Source organism: Globicephala melas, chromosome 1, assembly GCF_963455315.2.
Source record: "Globicephala melas chromosome 1, mGloMel1.2, whole genome shotgun sequence".
Taxonomy (NCBI): Eukaryota; Metazoa; Chordata; class Mammalia; order Artiodactyla; family Delphinidae; genus Globicephala; species Globicephala melas.
In genome coordinates this window covers 46,164,594-46,183,411 of record NC_083314.1, presented here as the reverse complement: position 1 = coordinate 46,183,411, position 18,818 = coordinate 46,164,594, and the positions used below count along the sequence as shown (strand labels likewise).

The window sequence follows — 18,818 nt, the reverse complement described above, 5'->3', positions numbered from 1 at the left end:
GGCCACTGGGACGTACTATGCTGTACAGCCTGACCAGTTGTTTACAGCCAGCATTTCTGACGTTGGTTGCGGCATCTGCTCTGATTGGTTGTAGAATCCACTCTTGTTTCACCCTCCATTTTGATTGGTTGGAGCCCAGTTTAATTTTCTTTCTCCTTGGCAGAACCAGGAGAGGTAAAATATGGGTGGAAGTGCTCTACTTTCTAAAAGGCAGGGACCGTATCTCATCCAACTTTGTACTTCCAGATGGAAGAGGGTGGATGGATTCACTTAGATTCACTCCATTCATAGCAAAAGCATCTCAGGTTTCACACTCTATTGAGGATTGACATATGATTTTTTTCTGTTAAAAAAAAAGGCACTTTGAAAGATAATCATGATTCTATGTGATCAGTATAAAGCGTCGAATACTCTGTGCAGTCTTAAAAACCCCCTACTTGGATAGGTAAGGAAAGTTACTATTGGAAGGGAGGAGTGTTTGTGTTCCTTGTCTCCCTAAGTTCCGTCTTGGCTCATGGAGGGGGCAACTGACACCAACATTTTAGTGCTGTCTTCACGGGGGCGGGGAGAAGTGCAGGAACGGGAGGTTCCACCTCTCTCCGCTCCTCATTGCTTACTCCGCCTCAGACAAAAATGGCAAATCCGATGGGTGAAAATCTGACATGTACTAAGCCACGCTTTCCTAATGGGCAGGGACTTTCGTCTGCTGAGCAAAACCAGTTCAGTGCGTTCCCTTCACCTGAGCGTTCTCTGTCCCAGGGAGCAGGCTCCGACTCTGCCACCTTGTGGTTGGAGCAGTGACGCAGCTCTGTTCCTTACCGCCGGCTGCTGAGTGAACCTGGCTTGGCTCTGCACACCCAACCCCTTTCTCAGATACACTGGCTGAGCAGATCCCAAAGTCTGGCTGTGATGGGAGTAGGAGGACTCACTCGGCCCCAGCCATGCTGCCTTGCATTCAGAATCCCTGAGCCAGTGCCCTACTCAGCTCCATTTGTGTGAGTCCCCACTGGTGATAAGTGAGGTGAGTCCTAGACCCTGAATCCTCAACATCAACAGCAAACCCAACTGAGATTCTTAAAAAACTGGAAGTTGCTCTCATGTTTATCTTCAGCATAGTCTTCCTTCCTCTCCCTTTTTTTTTTTTTTTTGCACTTCTGGAATAGTCCTTCTTTATGCCTCCATCCTTTTTTCTGAACCACATTTGAGAGAATGTGAAATTGCATGTTTATTATTGGTTTCAACTAACAGAAACACACGTGAGCTCTCTTAAAGACAAGAGATAGAGCTTATTTTATTTTTCACAAATTTATTTATTTATTTTTGGCTGCATTGGGTCTTCGTTGCTGTGCGCAGGCTTTCTCTAGTTGCGCCGAGCAGGGGCTACTCTTCGTTGTGGTGCGCGGCCTTCTCATTGCGGCGGCTTCTCTTGTTGCGGAGCACGGGCTCTAGGCTCTCAGGCTTTAGTAGTTGTGGCACACGGGCTCAGTAGTTGTGGCTTGCGGGCTGTAGAGCACAGGCTCAGTAGTTGTGGCACACGGGCTTAGTTGCTCCGCGGCATGTGGGATCTTCCTGGACCAGGGCTCGAACCCATGTCCCCTGCATTGGCAGGCAGATTCTTAACCACTGCACCACCAGAGAAGCCCCTAGAGTTTACTTTAGAGACAGGTTTATCTCCGAACCCAGGGGCAGGTAGCTAGTGTACTCTAGAAATAAACTAGAGCCAGAGCCTCAAATGCAGTCAGGACCTTCCCTCCCGTCTCTAGAGGAGGCGACCATACATTTCAGTTTCTGTAGGAACATCCTGGGTTTACTCTTTCACTCTGCCCACAATCACTGTATGTCAGTCTCGGTCCAATCAAGAGGCAGAAACCTCAAGGTGACTTAAATAGGAGAAATTTCATGTAAATATTTTAAATTTTCTGATAAAAGAGCAATTATAAGATATAAGGGAACTCTATGTGGTACCCTAAAGCTGAGGGCGAATACCCAAGGAGGAACAACAGCAAAAGAGGACTCCCTTCCCGAGGCTGGGATTGCAACCACTGGGCAGCAGAGAGGTCTGCTGATCCACCCAGTCCAGAGCTGGTCTGCAGTCACTGGGCAAGCAGGAAGCAACTCTCTGAGACATAGTGGGGTGTAGAAAAACCACATCCAGTGGCCTGACACATGGGCGTGCAGAGCGAGTACAAGTGCCATTGCAGATGGGAGGCCTGGAGCATATGGTGTCCATGTCAGGAAGCCCACAGGAAGGGGATTGTTAGGGCAGGCCAAGGCTGCAAGGACACCAAGGGACCATGACTTTGGGGCCTGTGCCAGAACTGGGTCAGAGTACCACCAGCTGATAATGGAGCTGCCAGAAACAGCAGGAGGGCCCCTTCCTCCTGCCTTCTCCCTTGAGTGACCTCTACTGAGAAAGCTTAACAAGTGCTCTTTGTAAAGGAGAAATGCTTAAAGGAATTCCATCTATCATTGCAGAGCACGCCTTGAGGGGTGAATTCGGATGTGAGTGACAATAAATTGCTAACTGGCACAAATTTCAACAGTACCCTGGTAAGAATGATTAATTCCCAGGCTTGTCAGATTCATAGAGAAGGAGAGCAGAATGGTAGTTAGCAGGGGCTAGGAGAATGGGGAAACAGAGAATTATTGTCTAATGGGTACAGAGTTTCAGTCTGGGAAGATAAAAAATTCTGGAGATGGATGGTGGTGATGGCTGTACAACAATGTGAATGTACTTAATATTAATACCACTGAATTGTTCACTCAAAAAGGGTTAAAATGGTAAGTTTTCTATTATGTATATTCTACTACAATTTTTAGAAAGATTAATTCATGGTTACTATATTCATGCCTCACTTTTGCTCCTCTCCATACATCCACTTTCTTCTTCCTTTCACTGTTTCTCAGTCCACACACTAAAAACATGGACACCAACAGCTCCTCACCTAAAACAGCTCTCCTTGTGTCAAGAAACCAGCCAGACTGAGTCTGGACTCTCACCATGTCCTCTTCCAAATTCTCCTGGAAGTTCTTCCAAAGCAGCAGCTTTGGTCCAATGCCCACTTTGGTTATTTGGGCCAGTATTATCTGCTATAGACCTGTTTTCAGAAGTGTTTATTTGTCGTTTTGGGGGTAGGATAAATGAGGAGGGAACTTTACTGACAAAACAAGAGGAATCCACTATAATCATTTAAAGACTCCCCTCCAGAGTTTTAATCAAATGGGGAAGTCAGGCAAAAGATACACACACACACACACACACACACACACTCACATCAAGAGTAAAATCAATAGGTAAAATGATGCCAGATCAGTAAAAGTTTTTTTATCCTTTCCACCTATGCTAGCAGTCTGAATTAATATTAGAGGCATATGGCAGAATAATCATAATTATTTATCAAGCTAATTAGCCATATTTAGTTTCCTAATTGGCCATAAAATGGCAGAAATCTTTATATATACAGTGAGACTTAAAAATGAATTATGGTTGTTATAGGGATTGTCATTTTTTATTTTTGTAGGCACAACTCCTTGAAATGATATATATATTCCCATCAGGTGCTTCAGAGAAGCACTGGTCTTTCTCTTGACAGACAATGTGCATTTTGGCACCAAATTATTGGATGGAAAAATACAGGCATTTTCCAAGCTCTAAACACAGAGCATGTCATCTATTCGTTTGGATTTCTTCCTAAACTATTGTCACACCAGTGGTTTTTCTAAGAAGAAATCAATCCAAATCTGTCTTTGGACTCAGAATCCAGGAAGCCTGGGTTTTATCACTGGCTTGGTCACAGATGCACTGAAAAATGCGCAAGTCACTTCCATCTTTGTCTGAATTTCTCCATCTGGCAAATGTAGATTCTGACACTCACCATCAGATAATGTTTGCAAAATGTTTGACAGTCCTTGATGGTAGACAGTATGTAATTGCAAACTGTTGCAATGTTTCTTCTGCCCTAAAAATTCTTCTCTTTTCTAGAAACTATTTTTAAATTAAAAATATCACTTTTAAAATATGGCTACCTGGCAATAACAATTCAGTTGGTAATGGAGAGTAATTTGAAAAAAAAAGAAAGTACAGGTCTTTTTCCGTGGCATACCCCAGAGGTAACAGCTTAAAATTGCTCTAACTTTAATCCTTCTGAGACCAACACCCACAATAATAATTTATTAGCCTTTTATCTTCGATGTATCAACTTCAAAGTACATCTGATGGGTCCCCTCATGAAAGATGAAGATCTTTGCTCATTTACACTTCAACAACCACTGCCAGATGTATTTCATTTTTTATTATTCTGTTACATACTTCTATAGCTTTACCCAGTACATCCCTCCATTTCTTGATCCATCAATTTCAGACGGTATCTCTTGACTTCCCTCTAAGACGAGAGATTTAATAGCCCTGTGTTCCCCTCCTCCCCTCATGGCTACCCCCAATGTCACAGCTTCAGTTCATCATATAGTTAATTTTACATTGTCAAAACTTATAGAATTTATACTTTCTTATATAATTAATTCTTCTGCATTTTGGCTGTTTATTAAGTTTAAAAATAACCAGGACTTATTTTAATTAAATGAATATTAGTCATTATTTGGTAAATTTCATTCTATTCAAATAAAAAAATATTTATTGATTACATACTCTGGGCCAGCACCATTCTAAGTGCTAGGGATAGATCAATGAAGAAAACAGACAAAGTATCCCTGCCTTCATAGAGCTTACATTTTAACGTATGTTTGGACTCATAGAAAAAGTGAAGAAATTCTATGGCATATAACCTTGCCAGTAGAAAAAGAAATGCACATACCTAAACTGGGAGGAAGAGGGAAGAAGTAGAGGAAGCAAGGTGCTGAATTTTTATAATGTATTATTGTCATATGCCTTCACTTTCTCACTAAGATAATAATCTAGAATCTGCAACACTTTAGAGGAAATTTATTTTCTTCTTGAAGCTCTTCTTTCCAGAGCCTCCTGACTTGCTAATCCAACTTGGGTTGCTAACTTTTGAGGCTTAGTTTTCAATGTCATTTTACTCCAGGAAGGGAGCGGTGTTGTTCCGTTTATTGCAGGGATTTGTTTTTGTTTTTTTCCAGATTTACTTTGTATCGAGCAGCTGAGTTTAGTCAATTGCTATTTGAATTGCTTGTTTTTCTCTTTTCTTTATCTTTCTGGAATAAATTCTCAAATCATTATTTCAAGAAGCAAAATTATGAAGATAGTAAAAAAATCAATGGTTGCCAGGAGTTGGGGGCAAGGAGGGAGGGATGAATAGGTGGAGCACAGAGGATTTTAAGGCCAGTAAAAATACTCTATGGTACTATAACGATGGATATATATTATTATACATTTGTCCAAATCCAAAGAATGTACAACACCAAGAGTGAACCATAAAGGAACTGTGGACTTTGGGTAACTGTGATGTGTCATTGTAGGGGCATCAGTTGTAACAAGTGTACCACACTGGTGCAGGATGTTGATAACGGGGGAGGCTATGGGTGGGGTTTGGAGGCATATGGAAAATTTTCGTACCTTCTTCTTAATTTTGCTCTGAACCTAAGACTGCTCAAAAAAGTCTTTCTTTAAAAATTATGCTTAACCTACTATATAAAAAATAAATTAATTAAAGTAATTTTTAAAAAAAAATTATGTTAACTGAAAAAAGCCAGTCACAAAAGACCAATATTGTATGATTCCCTTTATATGAATTATCCAGTATAAGCAAATCTATAGACAGAAAGTAGGATAGTGGTTGCCTAAGGCTGGCAGAACGGTAGGTTTAGGAGTTGATGGCTAAAGGATACAGGGTTTCTATTTGGTGATGAAAATATTACCAAATTGGTTTTGGTGATGTTCGTACAACTCAAATGTACTAAACATAACTGAACTGTACGCTTAAAAAAGTAAGATTGGATCAGGAGGCAATATTGAATAAGGTTTAAGGATATAGATTTTGAAATTAGGCTGACCTGCGTTCAAATCCTGGCTTTACTACTTACTGGTTGTGTGACTTTAATGAGGTACTACATTCTCTGTGAACTTCACTGTCCACATCTGGAAAATACAAATAAAGATATCTGACTCAAAACATACACACATACCCCATCCTCAAAGACTCTGGAAAGTGTCCTGAGGAAGCAGGACAGTGGTGGCCAAAGGCTCCCACCCCCTCCTCCGCAGCAGCTTCACCTCACTGATTGACTGCTTTGGCATGGAGGTAGCTCCTTGCTGCCATCCTTGCCTCGAGGAGGGAAGACAGATCAAATTCAGTGAGAGATCAACTAATTGTCACCCTCTCTTGGCCCTTTCTTTCCGTCTGAGTTTTATCAGTCTCAGTCCCATGTCCATAAATCCCCTCCCTCAAATTTCAAAAAGAGGGATGAAAAAGAGGAAGAAATTTAAAATCTCCATCATGATGTTATACCCAAGGTTCCAGGTTCACTGTAGACAAGGATTGGACACTTATCAAGTACAAACTCCAGACTAGGATGAATTACATCATTTGTTGTGGAAATTACAAGTGGTACTTAGTTGCTAGCTTACTTTAGCCAGACCAAGTGGATTAATCATTATAGTGTAATATAAAGTCCAGATGAAACAAAGTCAGCCTAGCAATTTTAGCTAGAAAGAGCAGTGTAAACACTTCAAAAACACCCAGGCAAAAAAATATAAACTGTGGAGAGCAGCCACTTCCAAAGCCACAGCAAACTCAGGGACCAGTTTTCCAAGAGAATGTTTTATCTCAAGCCAAGTGGACCTAATACTAAAGCCCTAAGATTAAAGCCTGTTGTATCTACCAGTCCATAGTATCAATAAAGGACCACTCATCCAAGGAAAGAGCATTCCCAACTCCTTTTTTTAGCCTACTTTACTCTGATCGAAAATGGACTCTTACAGAGAAGTCGACACGGAAGCCATGACTAATATTTGGGCAGGAAGCAGATACACCCTACCGTGGCAGTACAACACTAGAACTAGCCATCAGGGATGGTTGGTTCTTAGCAAGATGATAATGATGATATAGAGTCATGAAATTTCCAAGCTGAAGTGAAAATAAGAATATTAAACATGATGACAGTGATACAGTAATTAGAGCAAACATTCATTAAGACCTGATTATGTCCAGGAAGTATTCTAAATACTTCACATGTTTTAAATCACTGAATCCCAACCATAACCCTATAAGGTAAGTACAATAAACATTCCCATCATACAGAAGAGAAAACTGAGGGTAGAGACCAATTCTTTCTTTTGGCCCTTCTCAATACTGCGGCCAAGTGAGGTGAGGGATCTTGTATATAGTTACTGAGGTTGGTTTTATTTGCCTTCAGACTTCCTTCTTCATAAATTCTTCATCTTCTTCCTCTTTACTCCATTTCAGAGGCTCAATTACCCCTTTTATAAGTAAAGAAGACTATTTTCATGGAAAGATCCTTTATCAGCCCTTACTTGTCAAGATCACTGACATCCAAATGATGTGAGCCAAATCCAGTGTTAAATTCTCCATCTTCCTTTTGCTTGTCCCATCAGCAGGATTTGACATAATTGATCACTCTTTCCCTTCCTCCTCGGAAATCTTTTCTTCCTTTGGCTTCTGGTACACTATTCTCTCTTGAATTTCCTTCTACCTCAGTGGCTGCTACTTCACTGTCTCTTTTACTGGTTCCTTTTCTTTTCCCTGACTCTAAGCTGGAGGCTTCATCATTGGACCGCTTCTCTTCCATAACTACACTCACTCCCTTCGTGATTACTTCTAGTCATGTGGCTTTAAATATGATTCCTCAATTTATACTTGCAGTCAGGACTCTGTCCCAGAAGTCCAGACACATATTCAGTTGCCTACTTAACATCTCCACTTGGATGTCTAAGAGACATCTCAAACTTACTAGGACCAAAACCAAAGGTGTGGTTTCCCCTATCAAACCTGCTTCTCATACACTTTTCTCCACATTGGTAAATGGTAACTCCACCCTTCCAGTTGCTTAAGTCAAGAATCTTGAAGTCATCCTTGGCTCCTCTCTTTATCCCATATTCAAATGAACAAACCCTGTGTCTCTACTATCAACGATATCAATATAGTTCAATATCAATATATCTCCAGTTCTCACCATCTCCACAACTATTGTACTGGTCTGATCCAAGCCTCTACCATCTTGCCTGATTTGTTATAATGGCATCCTAACTACTCTACTCCTCCACTCCTGCCCTACTAGGGCAGCCAGAGGGCTCTTTTAAAAGTATAATGGCTTCATATGTCACTCAAAGCAATGACCAAATTTCTTCACTAGTTCATCGGCTCTGTGTGCTTTGCAAGTGTCCTGATCCCACCCAAATACCTCTCTCCTAGAACTTCTCTTATCTCACTTGTTCTTGGTTTCCTTGCTGTTCTTGAATTATGAGTCATGCCCCTACCTCAGGGTCTTTGCACATGCTATCTCTCAGTCTGGAACACTCTTACATATATGGTCGGCATCCACTCTTACTTTACTTACTTTTCACTGTGCTCAAAATCACCTTATTACAGAAGGCACCTACTATAAATAACAATCCAGAACTTCTGCATTCCTGATACCCTTTCTTTTGATTTATTGTGAGCCTTGGCAGTTATGACCACTTGATTATTATATGTTTAATTGTTTATTGTTGGTCTCACCCAATTAATTATCAGCCACATGAAGGCAGGGACTTTGGTTGTTTCGTTCACTATAATATCCCCAGCACCTCAAACAGTGCTTGACACTATTAATGAATGAATGAATGATGTTGAATCAGACTGTTACCTATCGCAGGCGTACTTGCAATTAAGATTTATCTCTCATTGCAAAAATAAATGCATCTCTCCTCTCAAGGAACTTCATGATTTAAATACAGTGAGGGTGAATGTATCCATGAAATTATCTTTTTGCGGTCTCCAACTCTGCCGTCATATGGATCTATCCTGAGTACTGTTTTCTCTAAGAATTCACTTCAAAATTAAAATGAATGATAAAAGGGTAACTGTATTGCATAAGTTTGGGCAGGGTTCTTTCAGGCATTAAAATGAGTTCATCATTATGGCCACTGGCTTGGCTTGAGTCCTTGTGCCACCTATGTGCTGTGGGAAGTCTTTTTTTTTTCCCCTCCACATCCTTTGGGGAAAAACCTGAAGAACTGAAAGTACAATGGCCACAGCTATTCTCTGAGAACAGACTTAGGACTGTGTCCCTTCCTTTGAAAAGCACACCACACATACCCACTCCCAATATAAATACAATAACCATGAGTCTGACTGCCATGGAGATCCAGCTGCATCACAGACCTCATGCCAGATGAACAGAAGGTTAAAAGAAGGAATCTGCTGAAGAGGCCAAAAGTTTGGTTTGCTTGTGGACTGTTTTTTTAACCTTTGCCCATTCAGCAACTGTTAGTAACTGTTTTGTCTCTCTCCTCACCCCACAGTATTGTGCAGGGTCAAGCTTCCATTAGAGAGCACCTGACTTATATTACCCTTCTTCTTTTTTGATGTTAATATGGTTGGGCTTGATTAGAGTAAACAGAACAGGAGATTTGAATGAGTTCCTGTTTCCAAGGAAAGGAGGATCTGTTGATGCCTCACCCATATCCCCTCCACTTACCCTGGAGGTCAACTGCCTGTGGTTCCCACACACTCTGATGAATTCCTGTGACTCTGCCTGATGGCTTTGTCTAGCTGCAGGACTAAGCTTGGCCGTGCTCTCTTATGCTCTAAGGAATGGAGTGGCCAACAGTGCTGAGGGCCGATGCCCCAGGTGCAGCACTCGGCCAATGAGGGATGGGAGTAGGTGAATAAAGTATTCAGCTTTCTATTCCTCCTACTCCTGAGGAATAGTTCTCAGGTATGTTCCATCCATTTTCTTAGAATGTCCCCAGTAGTATTAAGCCCCAGTCACCCACAATTCATTAACTCACAATTTATTGTCTTTATCCCCTTTATGACTCAATTTCTTATTCTCTCAATGTCCATCCTGTAATCACCTCCCAAGTAAATTACTTGTACTGAAATTCTTCTTTCAGATTCTGATTTTGGGGAATACAAACTGAGATAGAGGCATATTTTGTTACCTGAAATGGCTTGGGCTGAAGCTTGCTCTTGAGGAGAATAAGCACCTGGAGCTACAGTGTCTGAACTAGCAGCTGCTGCTGCCACCTAGACATTGTCACTGAGCTGTGTGAAGCTATATGGCAAGGCTGAGTCTGGTAATATATTTTATCACTTGGATAATAATAAAATTACTTGGTTAGTAAATACCAAAGAAATGATACTCATTTCTTCACTTACTTTATTGACTTAAGCATACAGGTGTAAGTTATCAATATGAATAACATAGTAATGCATGTTATCATTTGATGATCAGTTAGTTGTTTGTTATGGTTTATTATTAGTTGTCTGTAATAGTTACATTGTATGTTTGTTATGCATGTTTAAGAAATGATAATCATTTATGAATTTAATTTATTGAATTTAAAAAACATGTTTAGGAAGCTCCAGAAATGAGGAAGCTTTTCAAAAGAAACCCTCCAGAAATCTATATTAAGGTCCCTTTGAATCTTTGCTAAGTACTGACCTACACATGCACAGAGTGAAATTATACAAAGCTGTTCAAAGAATGGTAGGGAGCTGTAAGCTTGCACAGGGATGAATGTGTTCAAACTCTGATCATCCACAGTGGAGGATCATTGGGATCACCTGGGGCATTTAGTGGGGATTCCTGAGAGGTCACACCTTAGAAGTAAGTATGAAATATTCCTGGAGTAAAAACTACTTTAGCACTACTTACAAAAGCTTAAAAAGAGTTATCAAGAAGATTATTTGGGGCTTCCCTGGTGGCACAGTGGTTAAGAATCCATCTGCCAATGCAGGGGACATGGGTTCGAGCCCTGGTCCGGGAGGATCCCACATGCCCTGGAGCAACTAAGCCCGTGTGCCACAACTACTGAGCCTGAGCTCTAGAGCTCGCGAGCCACAACTACTGAAGGCCACATGCCTAGAGCCCATGCTCCGCAACAAGAGAAGCCACCACAATGAGAAGCCCACGCACCACAACGAAGAGTAGCCCCCGCTCGCCGCAACTAGAGAAAGTCCGCACACAGCAACGAAGACCCAACGCAGCCAAAAATCAACAAGTAAAACAAATTTTTTTTAAAAAAAGATTATTTTGATCTGATAGTGACTTAAGTGTCTACAAATATAAAACCCAACCCTCTTTAAAAGAACACAATGAAATCCAGACACTTAACAATGTAAGATTTACAAAGTCCAGAACCAATAAGTTTTTTTTTTAAACTAGATGTGACAAGAAAATGGAAAACGTGTCCTCTAACCAGGAGTAAAGACAATCAGTAAAAACAGATCCATAAATTACAGTGATGCCAGAAATTACAGGGTGATAGAACAGTTATTAATGTAATATTCAAGTATATAAAGAAAGACATAAACGTAGTGAGAAGAGAAATAGAACATATAAAAAAGAATCAATGAGAATGAAATTCTGGAGTGGAAAAATAAAATATTTGAAATGAATTCACTGGAGGGGATTAACAACAGATGTCACACTGCAAAAGAAAAGGCTAATGACTTTGAAGACATAGCGATAGAATCTATCCAAAAAGAAACAGAGAACAATGACTTTAAAAATAAACAAAACCTCAGTGACCTGTGAGACAATATCAAGAAGTCCAAGATGCATGTAATTGGAGTCCCAGAATAAGAAGAGTAAGAGGTAGGGAAAGCAACCATATTAGAAGACTCAAGGCTGAAACATCTCCAAATTTGATTAAAACTATAAACTCACAGATCCAGTGAGCTCAGAGAACATCAAACAAAATATCACACACACATACAAATACCCACATACAGGGTCACACAAGGCACATTATAAAGTGCTGAAAACCAGTGATTAAAAAAGAAAAATCTTAGCAGACACCAAAGAACAAAGATAGTTTATAGAGAGAAACAAATAAGAATTATTGTATACCTCTGGGCAGAAACTGTGTAAACCAGAAGAAAATGAACTAACATCTTCAAAATACTAAAAGGGCAAAAATCCATATGCAACTAATATATTCTTCAGAAATATGGTAAAAAAAATTTTCAGACAAACAAAAGCTATGACAATTCATCAGGAGATCTATATTACAAGAAATGTTTTTAAAAATCTTGCTCATAATCAATAAATTTGGTAAAGTAGCAGGATACAAAATTAATGCACAGAAATCTCTTGCATTCCTATACACTAATGATGAAAACTCTGACAGAGAAATGAAGGAAACACTCCCATTTACCATTGCAACAAAAAGAAGAAAATACCTACGAATAAAGCTACCTAAGGAGATAAAAGACCTGTATGCGGGAAACTATAAGACACTGATGAAAGAAATTAAAGATGATACAAACAGATGGAGAGATATACCATGTTCTTGGATTGGAAGAATCAACATTGTGAAAATGACTATACTACCCAAAGCAATCTACAGATTCAGTGCAATCCCTATCAAACTACCAATGGCATTTTTCACAGAACTAGAACAAAAAATTTCACAATTTGTATGGAAACACAAAAGACCCTGAATAGTGAAAGCAAACTTGAGAAAGAAAAACAGAGCTGGAGGAATCAGGCTCCCGGACTTCACACTATACTACAAAGCTACAGTAATTAAGACAGTATAGCACTGGCACAAAAACAGAAATATAGATCAATGGAACAGGATAGAAAGACCAGAGATAAACCCACGCACATATGGTCACCTTATCTTTGATAAAGGAGGCAAGAATATAAAATGGAGAAAAGACAGCCTCCTCAATAAGTGGTACTGGGAAAACTGGACAGCTACATGTAAAAGAATGAAATTAGAACACTCCCTAACACAAAAATAAACTCAAAATTGATTAAAAACCTAAATGTAAGGCCAGACACTATCAAACTCTTAGAGGAAAACATAGGTAGAACACTATATGACATAAATCACAGCAAGATCCTTTTTGACCCACCTCCTAGACAAATGGAAATAAAAACAAAAATAAACAAATGGGACCTAATGAAACTTAAAAGATTTTGCACAGCAAAGGAAACCATAAACAAGATGAAAAGACAACCCTCAGAATGGGAGAAAATATTTTCAAACAAAGCAACTGACAAAGGATTTGTCTCCAAAATATATAAGCAGCTCATGCAGCTCAATAACAAAAAAACAAATAACCCAATCCAATAATGGGCAGATCTAAATAGACATTTCTCCAAAGAAGATATACAGATTGCCAACAAACACATGAAAGGATGCTCAACATCACTAATCATTAGAGAAATGCAAATCAGAACTACAATGAGGTGCCACCTCACACCAGTTAGAACGGCCATCATCAAAAAATCTACAAACAATAAATGCTGGAGCGGGTGTGGAGAAAAGGGAACCCTCTTGCACTGTTGGTGGGAATGTAAATTGATACAACCACTATGGAGAACAGTATGGAGGATCCTTAAAAATAGGGCTTCCCTGGTGGCACAGTGGTTGAGGGTCCGCCTGCAGATGCAGGGGACGCGGGTTCGTGCCCCGGTCCGGGAGGATCCCACATGCCGCGGAGCGGCTGGGCCCGTGAGCCGTGGCCGCTGAGCCTGTGCGTCCAAAGCCTGTGCTCCGCAACGGGAGAGGCCACAACAGTGAGAGGCCCGCGTACCGCAAAAAAAAAAACAAAAAAAAACTAAAAATAGAACTACCATACGACCCAGCAATCCCACTACTGGGCATATACTGGATGTTTGAATGCTAAAACACCATGAATTAATACAAAAAAGACAGAAAGAGAGCAAGTAAGTAAATAAATAAGTGGTGGATGGGTGAATAGAAAAGAATAACAAAATTTTAAGTTTTAACCCAAACATACTGAATATTTCATTCAATGTAAATTGTCCAAATGCCTTAATTAAAAGACTCTCAGATTGAATAAAAAGCAATATCCAACTATATGCTATCTATAAGAAACCCATTTTACATATAAGGGCACAGCTAGGTTAAAGGAAAATAATAGAAGGTTTGATACAAGAAACAGAAGAAAAAATAGATAAATTGGACTTCAGCAAAATTTAAATTTTTCTGCTTCAAAGGACACCAGCATGAATGTGAAAAGACAACCCACAACATGGGACAAATATTTGCAAATTGTATATCTTATAAGGGACTTTATTGAGAATATATAAATAACTGTTACAACTAAATAATAAAAGATAAATAATCCAATTTTTAAATGATTAAAGGATCTGAATAGACATTTCTCCAAAGAAGTTACAGAAATGGCCAATAAGCACACGAAAAGATGTTCCACATCATTAGCCATCAGGGAAATGCAAATCAAAACTGCAATGAGATACCATATCACTCCCACCAGCATGGCTGGAATAAAAAAGACAGATAATAACAAGTGTTGATAAGAACACAGAGAAATTGGAACCCCCATACACTGCTGGTGGGAATGTAAAATGGTCCAGCTACTCTGGAAAACAATCTGGCAGTTCCTCAAAATGTTAGACATTGAGTTACTATATGAATCAGCAGTTCTACCCCTAGGTGTATATGCAAGAGAAATGAAAACATATATCCACACTAAAACCTGTACATAACTATTCGTAACAACATTATTTATAATAGCCAAAGTGAAAACAACTCAACTATCTATCAGCTAATGAATGGATAAGTAAAATGTGAGAAATCCATATAGTGGAAGATTATTTGGCAATCAAAGGGAATGAAATAGTGATACATGCTACAACATGAATGAACCTTTATAATATGCTAAAGGAGTCAGACACAAAAGCCTACATATTGTATTATTCCATTTGTATGAAATGTGCATAATAGGAAAATCCATAGAGACAGAAAGTAAATTAGTTGTTGCCAAGGGTTGGATGGGTAGGGAAAATGGGGGTGACTGCCAGAGGATATGTGGTTTCTTTATAAGGTGATGAAAATGCTCTAACATGGTGGGGATGGTTGCACAACTGTGACTATGCCAAAAAATACTGAATTGTACATTTTAAAATGAATTAATTGTATGGCATGTAAATTATATGTCAACAAAGCTGTTATTTAAAAAAAGAAAAATGATGGGAAAAGTTATGTCAAGCAAAAACCAATAAAAGGAAGCTGAAGCAGACTTCAGAAAAAATATTACCAGGGATAAAGTGAGACATTTTATAATGATAATGAGTCAATTTACCATGAAGATATAACAATCCTAATGCATTTGCACCTAAAAATAGAGCTCCAAAATACATGAAGCAAAAGTCAACCAAACTGAAAGAGAAATAGGAAAATCCACAAATATGGTTGGAGATTTCAAAATTTCTCAGTAATTGAGAGAGCAAGTATATAAAAATTAATAAAGATATTAAAGTCCAGAGCAACTTTGTCAATTAACTTGACCTGATCAACATTTATAGAATACTCCACCTAATAACAGTAGAATACACATTCTTTTCTAGTGCATTTGGAACATTTATTAAAATAAGCCATTTTCTGGGCCATAAAACAAATCTCAATAAAGTTAAAAAGCAAAGAAATCATACAAACCATGTTTTGTGTCCAAAATAGAATTAAATCAGAAATCACAGGAAGAAAGTATTTAGATATTGGAAAATAAAGTAAATATTTCTAAATAATCCATGGGTCAGAAAAGAAATCACAAGAGAATTTAGAAAATATTTTAAATTGAATAAAAATGAAAATACAACATGTCAAAATTTGACACAGCTAAAACACTTAGCTGTTTAGTTTGTAAATCACTCTTGGAGAAAAATTTAAAGCTTTAAAAGCTTGTATTTAAAAAGGTGAAATGGCAAAAATAAATTATTTGAGCTTTCAATGTGAAAATCTAGAAAAAGCATAGTAAATTGAAATGAGTTATGGAAAATACAAGAAAACTAGAGAAAATGAGATCAAAAGGAAGTTCCTTAAAATAATCAATAAAATTGATAAACCTCCAGCTCGATATATCACGATTAAAAAAAGGGGGGGAAAATCACAAGAGGAGACATCACTACAGATCCTTCAGATACTAAAAGGATAACAACAAAAAACTTTTTAGAAGGAAATATAAGAGAAAATCTTCATAGCCTTCAGATAATCAAAGATTTTTCAGATAGTTCAAAACATGTAAACCATAAAAGAAAAAATGATAAAGTGTACTTTATCAGAATAAAAAAAAACTTCTTTCAAAGACACGATTAAGAAAATGAAAAGGCAAGCCTCAGACAGGGAGGAAAGATTTACAATGCATATATCTGACAAAAGATTTATATCCAGAATATGTAAAGAACAAACTTTTTCAAAATCATTCAGTAGGAAGAAAATAACTTTAAAATGGAGCAAGATTTGAAGTCACTTCACACATATCAAAATGATGCAACAGTCCTCAATAAGCACATGAAAAATGCTTAACACCAATAGTAAAGAGGAAAATTAAAATTAGAGCCACAATGTGATACCACTAAAATGATCCAAAATACTGACAAGTGTTGGTGCAAATGTAGAGCAACTATAATTCTTGTACTGCTGGTGGGAAAGTAAAATGGCACAACCACGTTGGAAAGCAGTTTGGCAGTTTCATATAACTTAAATATACGCTATCACACAAACCAACAATTCTATTTCTAGATATTTCCTTAAGAGAAATGAAAACGTGATTCACAATATACAGATGTACACAATGTACACAAATTTTCATGGCAACTATATTCATAATAGCCTAAACCTAGAAACCACCCAAAATATCCATCAACAAGTGAATGTATAAACAAATTGTGATATATTTGCACAATGGAATACTACTCAGTAGCAAACAAGAATGAACTATTGATATATACAGCAGCATAGATGGTAAAGATAGTAATGAATATCAATTTTTTCATCTGAGGTATATCAGTATATATATCTGAGTGTATATATCTGAGATATATCAGTGTATATATCAGTGTATATATATCAGTATATATCTGAGATATATCAGTGTGTATATCTCAATATATACATTTTATGGAGAAATAATTGACATACATCACTGTGTAAGTTTAAGGCAGACAGCACGATGGTTTGATCTACATGTATTGTGAAATGATTACCATGATAGGTTTAGCTAACATCTATCTTCTCATATAAATACAATAAAAAGAAAAGAAAGAAAAAAATAGGAAAATATTTTTCTCCTTGTGATGAGAACACTTAGGATTTACTCTTACCAACTTTTCTATATATCACACAGCAATGTTAACTATAGTCTTCATGTTGTACGTACATCCCTAGTATTTATTTATCTTATAACTAGAAGTTTGTAACTTTTGACCACCTTCCTCCAATTCGCCATCCCCCTACTCTCTGCCTCTGGTAACTACAAGTCAGATCTCTTTTTCTATGAGTTTGGGGGTTTTGTTTGTTTGTTTTTTGGCTTTTTTTTTATTCCACATATAAGTGAGATCGTACAGTATTTGTCTTTCTCTCTCTGACTTATTTTACTTAACATAAGGCCCTCCAGGTCCATCCACATTGTCACAAATGGTAGGATTTCTTCCTTTTCATGGCTGAATAATATTCCATTGTATATATACACCACAACTTCTTTATCCATTCACCCATCAATGGACACTAGGTTTTTTCCATGTCTTGGCTATTGTAAATAATGCACAGCAGCATAGATAAATCTCAAAAACATTATTCTGAGTGAAAGAAGCAAGACACAAAAATGAACATCTGATTTCTTTTTGAAACTTGGTATATGCTTTGAATGTCTTTTAATCTACAGGTTACTTCTCCATCCCTCTGTTGAAGAATCTATGCCATCTTTTTATCTATGTCATTTGAACTGTAGTTTCCCATAATTTGGATTGCCTACCCATAGTGCAGTTCAACAAGACCCATATATTTCTGCAAATTGGAAGCTGGATCCAGGGGCTTGATCAGATTCAGGTTTGATGTATTTTGAATCAAAGGATGGCATGTTCTTTCATCAACAAACACGTAATATCTGGTTATTGTTCTTTTATGACATTAGCAAAATGGTAATATTCTAATTCTCTCATTTTACTGGCCTGAATAATTTTATAAAGAGAAGAGTCTCTTCATTTGCTATTCAGTTTTTCCAGTGGTACAGTTCTCAAAGGAAAGCAAGGATAAATGTTTGATTTTTTCCTTTTATTTAATCTGTTTTCAAGATGATTCAATTGCTTATCATCCAATTTTTAAAATATCTCTAGAAATGCATGGACTTAAAATATTTGATGGTTTCAACCCATTACAATTCTTATCCTTGTTGAAATTCAAATTGTCTTATCTTTGGAAGTAGAATACAGGAATGGAATGGAATGGAATTGAATAGAATAAAGTGGGAGCCTCTTTAAATTGGCTTCTGAGTCCTTTTGACATAACCCTAGTGGTCTTTAATAGTTTCCTTGATATCTGATATGTTGAAACATATGAAGAATATGTTATTTCTTTTAATAGGAAATGGCATTTCAAGACCACATTCTGAAGACAGTTTTTCAGGATATCACTGGTTAGTCATTGCTTCAAGGCCTTTTAAGTGGATATAATATATCTAATATATATATTAGATAGATGATAGGTAGATAAATAGATAGATACACAGATACATAGATGATAGATAAGTAAGTAGATTGATACAAAGAAAGAATATGTTGCATGTTTATGATATTTATTCTGATATTTCCAATTAAATTCAGAAACACAGGATTTGCATTTAACCTCTTCTGGATTACATCTCTATCTCCTTTCTTCCACATTGAGAATCCTTATTCTC

At 37.8% G+C, this 18,818-nt stretch overlaps 1 protein-coding gene across 6 annotated transcripts in view; it reads left to right on the top strand.

The window, feature by feature from the left end:
- The window catches only part of TSEN15 (tRNA splicing endonuclease subunit 15), a 269,598-nt gene that overhangs the window by 99,850 nt on the left and 150,930 nt on the right, over nucleotides 1-18,818 (top strand). For all 6 annotated transcript variants that reach the window (XR_009563307.1, XR_009563305.1, XR_009563300.1 and 3 more), the window contains one exon: nucleotides 10,034-10,216. The gene's annotated coding sequence lies outside the window, so the exon portion shown is untranslated. The remainder of the gene's footprint in view (nucleotides 1-10,033; nucleotides 10,217-18,818) is intronic.